The sequence below is a fragment of the Aedes albopictus genome, chromosome 1 (assembly GCF_035046485.1).
Source record: "Aedes albopictus strain Foshan chromosome 1, AalbF5, whole genome shotgun sequence".
Taxonomy (NCBI): Eukaryota; Metazoa; Arthropoda; class Insecta; order Diptera; family Culicidae; genus Aedes; species Aedes albopictus.
Window position 1 is genome coordinate 139,030,628 of NC_085136.1, and position 9,712 is coordinate 139,040,339.

At 41.3% G+C, this 9,712-nt stretch overlaps 1 non-coding gene across 1 annotated transcript; it reads left to right on the forward strand.

Moving 5' to 3' along the window:
- The first annotated feature begins 258 nt into the window (after positions 1-258).
- Positions 259-330, forward strand: Trnap-agg (transfer RNA proline (anticodon AGG)). Its single transcript has one exon. It is a non-coding gene; the product is annotated as a tRNA-Pro (tRNA).
- The last annotated feature ends 9,382 nt before the right edge of the window (positions 331-9,712 follow it).

Consider the following 9,712-nt stretch of genomic DNA (forward strand, 5'->3'; position numbering starts at 1 on the left):
CCTTTTTCATTAAATTTGTGGTCCAACTCCGGCATGGAAGGAAAGCAAAACGAACTCGAAACCATTCAATCAAAGCACGTGGACGTGATGTGGCGCAGTGCTTTGTTTACTTACTCTTACTTCGAACGATGAAACGCGGTCGGTCGGAAGAAGGAAGCAAGAAGCAACACACACATAAAAAGCGGCGACCGAGAAAAATAATCCGTGCGTCGCGCCTAGTCGTACGACCTTGGTGGTATGGTCGATCGATATACAAGGGGCTCGTTGGTCTAGGGGTATGATTTTCGCTTAGGGTGCGAGAGGTCCCGGGTTCAAATCCCGGACGAGCCCGCCCGCGATCTTTTTTGGTGGGTGCGCTGACTCACATAAATTTGTATACACGCTTTAATGAAGCTTGATTGCGGCTCGATGGGTAAACTCCTTCTGGAGTTTAAATTAGTGACTCTGTTCTGTACATACTCGACAAAACGCGATGCTAGTACAAAGAGTCAAATATCTAACCAAAAACAAATCAAAGGATTGACCCGATCGAATTTTCATTAGTGTTCAACAGTTGTTTACTCTTTTCATTAGGTCATTCCTTGTCAGATATTTGACTCAGTGTCTCATGGGCTCAGATGTCTTAGAACACAATGGAGCCAATAGAAGAGTTCTTTTTATACGTCTTCTGACTTTGTTTAAGGACAGACTTATTAGAATTCCAAAATGGCCGTCACAATATCTAACTTTGGCACCTACTCACAATTTCGAAAGCACAAATCTCTTCGTAAACAAAACCAGCGCACCTGAGCTTCTTATTTTATGCTTATTACAAGTGAGCAAGAACAGAATAATAAAATGTACTGTTGTTTGAAGCTTGCTTTTTGAGATTTGTGTGTCTGAACATTTGTAATGTCTATAATTATGTTAGTTTTCTCTAATTTACATTGAAACTAAAAAAAAATATTTTTTTCATTTTATAAAATGTTCAGATGTCGTTAGATATTTAATGTTCGGAAAGATAGTGTAGAAATACTAAATATCCAATTCCAGAATCACATCGAAAGCTTCCAAGATGTAGGAACAGTTTATCTTCCCCACTCCGTAAGTAGTAATTTGTCAAACATCTTCCGACGAGAAGTGGAAATCAAGGATGTACCTATCCTCAGTGCTTAGTAGAACTCGTGTTTCCCAATGGAATGCTCTGCTCATGTATGCCCATTAGAAAGCACTTGGTCGGGTGCTATCTAAAGCTAAACGTCGTCGGTATAGCTCCCCAAGCCGGCCAAGGAGCAAACTATTTTAATAACTCTTTTCAACAAGAAGCACTTTCAGCTTCTTCGCAAGTAGTGCAACAGCTCTTCTCGTTTTCCCCATTTCCCCGGAGATTTATCGCCTCCGGATTGGGTAAAGTGAGAAAATTAATCGAAGCAAGATTCCCCAAGGAAAACACGGTGGTGGCGATATGGAAGAGTCCTTCTTGGAACTAACTAACTAAAAGCTGGACCAGGATCAGGACCGAGCTAAACTCCTGGTGGTAACTTGGTCTTGGGAGTATGTTTGAGATCGTTTTCCGGTTGAGATTTAGTGCCGGGACGTGCAGGCAGGATTATATGTATGGTCCGGTCCGGTATACGAGCGAAAGTTGTTATCAGTTCATTATAATCGCTTTTCGCACGCTGATTTCAATTCCACCTAATGAAAAAGGGGAGGAGGTGTCGATTTGACGTGATGTGAGGTTTATAAAGTGTTCAGTGTGTGATTTGTAATTGATTTCCGATTAGTGTGAGTTGTTGGATTCTGTGTAACAGTTGAAAATAGTGCACTGCATACACACATACAGATATCATCTCATTTCGTCGAAATGAATTGATTGGTATATGTGACTCAACCCTCCGAGCCTTCTATCTCAAATACGTTTTTTGAGTGAAAATACACTTTTGTGTACGAGAAAAGCAAAAGTTCTGGAAAAGTCTTGATCAAATTATGTTTTGTGCACCAGCTCCAAATGTTGGTTGTAGTGTTACTTTCACCTTTCAGTAACATACAGATATGCAAATGAGAGATCATGGCCCCTCCTTGCTGCGATCATATCTTTTGATGGATAATTCATCAAGTGAGGTACAAGATATGATCACTGTGCTAGAGTGGAACTGTCATAGTCTAAAACCTAAATTAGACCTGTTTAAGTTTTTGATTCACAACTCTGATTGTAATATATTTGCCCTTTGTGAAACATGGCTTTCTTCTGAAGATGAACTCAACTTCCACGATTTTAACATTATACGCCAGGATAGAGATGGCCATTGTGGGGGAGTTCTTTTGGGGATCAAAAAGACTTACCCATTTTATAGAATTCCAATCGCGACTCATCCTGGCGTAAAAATCGTCGCTTGCCAAATAAACGTAAAGGGTAAAGAACTATGCGTAGCTTCCGTTTACATTCCTCCAAGAATTTCAATTAATCGCTTTCATCTTTGGAATGCGGTTTCTGCACTATCACATCCAGTATTAATTCTGGGTGATATGAACGCATATGGTACAGGGGGGGCGAACCATATGACGATAATAGAGCGGTCATTTTCTATGATTTGTGCGACGATTTCAATTTGAACATTTTAAATACAGGTGAAGTGACATGTATTGCATCTGACGGCAAAGAAAGTCGTCTCGACCTATCACTGGGGTCAAGTTCACTATCATTCGATTGCTTGTGGAAGGTAATCCAGGATCCTCATGGTCGTGATCACTTACCCATTATAACCACCATAAAGCATAATAGTGAAAGGTCAGACCAACCAATTCAGGTTCCTTTTGACCTCACAAGGAATATCGATTGGCAAAAGTATGCAGAAGCGGTATCTCTTGGCATCGAAACATTAAATCCCCTCCCACCTTTGGATGAGTATCGATTCCTGTCTAAACTAATATACAAGAGTGCATTAGAATCACAAAAACGACGTGTTCTAAGTGCAACCTTCAAAAGAAGACCAGCCACACTAGGCTGGGATGATGATTGCACCCAGTTGTATCTTAAAAAATCTGAAGCTTTCAAAACTTTTCGTAGGCACGGTACCTCAGATCTTTATCAAGAGTACGCAAAGCTCGAAAGACAGCTGAGAAACCTGCTGAAAGCAAAGAAGCGTAGTTATTGGCGACACTTCATTGAGGGTCTCTCAAGAGAAACTTCAATGACAACGCTTTGGAGAGTGGCTCGCAACATGCGAAACCGCTCTTCTTCTAATGAGAGTGACGACTACTCCAACCGTGCGTTGGATATTCAGCTTCGCGAAAAAGGTCTGCCCAGACTCAGTCCCAGCACAACCGATTTCTTGTGAAACATCCTCAAGAGACGGTTCTCTGGACAGACCCTTCACTATGCTGGAACTTTCTATGGCTCTTCTTTCATCAAACAATTCCGCTCCGGGACGCGATATGATCAAGTTCAATCTTCTTAAGAATCTCCCAGATATGGCGAAAAGACGACTACTGGATCTGTTCAACTCATTCATGGAAAACAACATCGTTCCGCATGAATGGAGACAGGTCAAAGTAATAGCTATTCAAAAGCCTGGTAAACCAGCCTCTGATCATAATTCATACCGCCCAATTGCTATGTTATCATGTTTAAAGAAATTGTTGGAAAAAATGATCCTATCGCGACTCGACCATTGGGTTGAATCGAATAACTTGCTTTCAAATACACAGTTCGGGTTTCGCAAGGGCAAAGGAACAAACGATTGTCTAGCGTTGCTTTCAACAGATATTCAACTGGCCTTTGCAGAAAAGGAGCAACTGGCTTCAGTTTTCTTGGACATTAAGGGTGCCTTTGATTCAGTTTCCATAGGCATATTGTCAGAAAAACTGCACAATAGTGGACTTCCAGGAATTTTAAATAATTTCTTGTATGATTTGTTGTCAGAAAAACATATGAGCTTCAATCTCGGACAACTGACAACTTCTAGAATTAGTTACATGCGTCTACCCCAAGGCTCATGTTTAAGTCCCTTGGAAGGACAATGCACGCTAAGGCAACTTGCAGATGATGCTGTGGTTTCTCTAAAAGGCCCACATGCAGAAATGTTGCAAAGACCATTGCAAAATTCTCAAAATAATCTGTCAATCTGGGCAAGAGATTTAGGGATCGAGTTTGCTCCGCAAAAAACTCAATTGGTTGTGTTTTCTAGAAAGCGGAACCCAGCCCAACTGAAACTCAATCTTTTGGGAATAGAAATCGACCAGTCTTTGACTTCGAAATACCTTGGGGTCTGGTTTGATTCAAAAGGCACTTGGGGTACCCAAATCAAGTATTTGGTGCAAAAATGTCAACAAAGGATCAATTTTCTACGCACATTTACCGGAACATGGTGGGGTGTTCACCCGGAAGACATAATTAAACTTTACAAAACGACTATTCTCTCTGTTCTCGAGTATGGCTCTTTCTGTTTCCTCTCAGCAGCAAACTGCCACCTAATTAAGTTGGAACGAATTCGATACCGTTGTTTGCGTATTGCTCCCGGCTGTATGCATTCAACGCATAATGCGAGCCTAGCATTCCAGGCAGGGGTGAAACCTCTCCAGAACCGCTTCTGGGAGCTCTCGCTAAGGTTACTTATCAAGTGTGGAGTGAGCAACACACTTGTCATTGAAAACTTCGAAGAAATGCTCAGTCTGAACACTCAATCACAATTCATGAGAATCTATCTGTTCTACATGTCATCTGACATAAGCCTACCAAGTTATAATCCTCCTCGTGTACACTTAACTAATGACAGTTTCTCTGTTAAATACGATCTGTCCATGAAACAAGCTATTCATGGAATACCAGATCAATTTCGATGTGTATGTATTCCTCGCATTTTTAACGAAAAGTTCCAAAATGTCAATTCCTGTAAGAGATTCTTCACTGATGAGTCTCGCATAAATGGATCCACTGGTTTCGGTGTCTTCAATGAAAATTTCACCGCCTTCCGCAAACTTCAGGAACCTTGTTCGGTTTGTGTTGCTGAGCTTGCAGCAATCAACTTCGCTTTGGGGATGATTTCAAACATGCTCGTAGACCATTTCTTCATCTTCTCGGATAGCCTTAGTTCGATTGAGGCACTCCGGTCGATGAAACCTGTAAAACATCCATCTTACTTTCTCACAAAAATAAGGGAGCAGATGGGTGCACTGGTCGAAAGATCATACAAGATTACCTTTGTATGGGTCCCCTCACATTGCTCAATTTATGGCAATGAGAAGGCGGACTCTCTTGCAAAGGTGGGCGCACAGGAAGGTGAGATCTATGATAGAAGAATTTCACATGATGAATTTTTCCATTTTGTTCGCCAGAGTTCTCTTCAAAGTTGGCAAAATGATTGGCGAGATGGCCAGCTGGGACGGTGGTTACATTTTACATTATTCCATTATTTCTTTGCGAGTGTGGTGGTATGGTTTGGATGAAAGTCGCAATTTCATTCGCGTGATGTCAAAACTTATGTCAAACCATTACTCGCTTGACGCGAATATACACAGAATTAACCTCGCGTTGAGCAATGTTTGTACTAAGTGCGGTTCCGGTTATGATGACATCGACCACGTAGTTTGGCAATGCCCAGATAATGACGCCTCCAGAGCACTACTTTTGGATGCCCTTGAGGCCCGAGGTAGACAACCCTTTGTTCTTGTGAGAGATGTGTTGGGGACCCGCGATGTCACATACATGGGATTTATTTTCGGTTTTTTTCGCTCTGCTGGTATAAAAGTTTAATTCGCTTGTGTTTTCTTCTCCAGTTTTTTTTTCTCTGTTTTGTCCTCTTTGTGTTAGCAAGCTGCTCCTGGCCATCCGGAAGGCCAAGTCCCACAAGTTGGTACCAACACCACAAGGCACCGAATACGCTAGCAAGATGCGATTCACTCCCGGATGAGCTGCAGTGAAACCTTTGGTCCAATCCTTACCCTGTCCATCCCTCAAAATGGGACCTTCTAACCTCGAGCTGCCACGAGTACCCTGGCTTCCACCCATTATTAACAGATATGTACCGTCGATGGGGGTGACAATGGGTCTGGGGGGTGAGATTGGGTCAAAACGGAGAAACATAAAATTTGAAATAGCTCATCAACTATCGCTAATTTATATTGATAACTTTATATTATTTCAAAGAGAAGATGTTTTTACACGTCATGATGCAGAATAAGATGTTTAGCAATAATCATTTTTTTGTTAAATTTGTGGCTAAACTTATATGACGAAACTACTAGTAAATCACACTGAAAAAAATTCTCCTTCGTAATGTTTCACACAAGTACCCAACCATAAATTATATTAAAAGTGGTTAGCTGTAGGTATTACCTGGTTGATGCAACGTAAAAAGCGGACTTTCAATGCACTTTTTATTCAAAAATTCAATATTTTCGATCCAATGTCTAAATATTAAAAATGGGGGTGAGATTGGGTCAAGCAAGTTATCGAGTGCACATAACCTTAACTAAAAAATCAACTTGTTATCCAGTCCCCATTTGACGTTAGAGTGGTGCCATGTTTACCGTATCTCAATAAAAGCACGATTTTTCGAAAATATGTCGAGGAAGTGTCAAGCGAGTGTGTTCATACGTTTAGTGCCAAAAATCATTTATAACAATAAACCCATACGTTCGGACAGCTCCTCTGATCATCAGCTAATCTTCAGTGTACTGCAATATCGTAAGCTCACAAAATAGACTTGATAGCGTTTTTCTTCTCCACTCATTTTTTTTAAATTTTAAGGAAATATCGTGAAACTACCAGACGGTAGTGGCCTTCAGGAAATACTGGGGCCATAAAACCGGTAACATGACAAAATATCGGAAGACGAACGAACGACGAAAAATATCATGTTTTTTTTTTCAATAAATCTTTCAATGCGCCTCTCCCTCATTTTAATCCCCCCCTCCTCCTCTCATGAAGGTTGAAACTTTAAATCAGGATGATTATGGTGGCTAAAAATGGCGATACAACATACAAACTTTATTTTATCAAATTTCAACCATTTTTTTTCGATTGTATTAGCCCTTTTAGGTGGATTAATCATCTTTTAAAATTACCTAAGTTTTTATTCGTCATGGTTGCATTGTATTTTAAGTAGGTTTACTAGATATGATCAATAAAATTAACTTGTATTCTTAGATAGGCGACTTTGAATACTTTGACCCATTCTCACCCCCTCTAAGGGGTGAGATTGGGTCAATTTTCAATCATTTGTAGTTTAGTAGACAATTCATAAAATGTGATATTTTCTTGCTAAACTATCATTACTATATAGAAGAGTATACATACCAAACAAAAAGTGATTCCGACTTCAAACGCATTTGTTATTTAACAAATAATCTTTGAGTATCCTTTTTTGACCCATTCTCACCCCCAACGACGGTATCATTAAAAAGTTGTTACTATGTATAATGTATACTATTAAGTACAAAAAAAGATCTTCGGCTCCGTAAAGCGTTATACGCGATTGAGTCCCAAATAAATGAACTAGATAAAAAAAAGCAAATGAGAGGACATTGGGTAGCCGGAATTAATAGGTAGTTACTAGGGTAGCGATCTTGGTCCATCCAGCATCCAAAAGGATGCAATCGATCGTTGCTGTTACGTGCGTATGTTATCAAATGCGGGATGTTCTGTTCATGCTTATTCTATCACATAAAGAAAGAAAAGAAAAACTAGTTTAGAATGTTTATCAAAAAGAGGTCTTTTAATCAATAATTTTTATCAAAAAGAGGTCTTTTAACTTATTGCAGTCAAAACACTTCTTAAGATGGACAACGTCAACCTCTCAAACTCCATTAGACGACGATGTTTGGAATCCATTGCATTCCAGCACACCACTGCCATAATGCAAACCCAGGCAAAGCATCTCTCTATCTAGATCACATCGAATTAGAACACATTCCGAAACTCAAGGCAAACAACGCCTCCAGCGAATGTCAACATTTGGCTACGACGGCGGCGACGGTGCGCGTCTCCTTTAAACTTAAATGACCCCTGCGCTGCTGCTGGTTATACACATCAGCTGGCGGAGACGACCGGTATTTCAGACTGTATGTGCTTAACACTATAAACGGTTCCGTTATTGCTTTGAATTGTCTAAAACACCACCCTCGTCATACAGACTCACGCGACGCATCCTCCGCCCGCCACCAATCCAAATGTCGATATTTTAGTTAGAGACTAGATTAGGATACACATTAGGCAAATCGTTTGAACGGTGCGGGGCGATCTACACGAACGCGGGGAGGCCCCGTCTCACGACGACGGACAGGACTAATTATATTGTTATTATTTGAGGAAGTGAAATCGCTGCAAGGTGCTTCTGCTGCTAATGTACCTGCTGCGCTACGCTGGTACTTGCTGCTATAACGCGACAGCAGCTTTGGGTTCTGAACTTTGGTTATGAACAGTTGCACCGGTCTTGGTTCCAGAACAACGGGCGAAATATAATCACAATAATTACAAACAACAATAATCTTCCAATCATTAGATTTCCCATTAAAATTAATCGTGAGATGGCGGCGTCGGCGGCGGCGTTGCGCCATGTTGGTTCATGGGTGATGCATATGAATGCCTAGCGCATTTCACGCCCGCCCGTTGTCTTCGGCGGCGATGTCGTCGACGGCGACGCGATGGTTTCGAAATTTGGAATTGTTTTCAGCTACCTAGATGTGTATATATTTAGTGGTTCTCGATCTACATGTTCCCGAATATAGGTTTAAGGACTTCTGCTCACTTGAACAGGAAGGTCCAAGTAGTGTAGGGTTATGGACCGTCTTCTACAACAAAAGTAAAGGACAGAACTACTCTTTCCTCAACCCACCAAACAACATTCCCATGGCCGCCAAACCTTCGGCTCTCCTGAACCACCAAGATGGAATTGCTTCAGAGAGGAGCTAGTGCACATCGCACCTTCAAGGTTAGGTGGGGCTTGCAGCAATGATCATCGATGACTCACTTTGGGGAATCTACCAAGGTAGCATGCTGGTGACGGGCTTGGTGGTCTAGTGGCTACCGCTTCTGATTTATATGCAGAAGGTCCTGGGTTCAATCCCTGGCCCGTCCCTTTCCTCCTACTTTGTGTCTTTCTATATACTTTCTCTCTGCTCTCTACACATATAACTCATGTATATAAACAAGTTCATAGCCGACAGAGATGAACCAGCCACGGGCTGAAAGTCTCTTTAATAAAGATAATAAAAAAAATAATAATAATAAACATGTTCATAGACGTCGCTAGAACAGAAACGGGTTGAAAAAGCCGTTTCCCTCCCTTCCAAACTTTCACAGCACAGTGTCACAATCCTATTAGAAAAAACGCCTACAAGTTATGCAATTAAGCGAACTGTGCCGCACATCTTCAAAATATTGATTGATTGATTTGTCTTTATTAGAGAGACTTTCAGCCCTTGGCTGGTTCGTCTCTATCTTCAAAATAATAAAAACACACAATTCTATCACCTTCCCCTGGTATCCACAAACCAATGTGTGAACCATCTGCCAACCAACATCCGTATGAATTTGTGCTGGCGCAGAGGTATATTCGGCCAGACGTGGATACAAACGATTGCAATCATCACTTCCTTACCCCTTCCCCACATTGACCTGCAACCTGACGTGGCAGGCGCCATTGTCGCCTAAAAATAGAAGATCATCAACGCTCACACACTGAAGATGCCTGCTAGTCCCCGGCAGTTATCTCATTGGTCCTTGTGTGAGTGT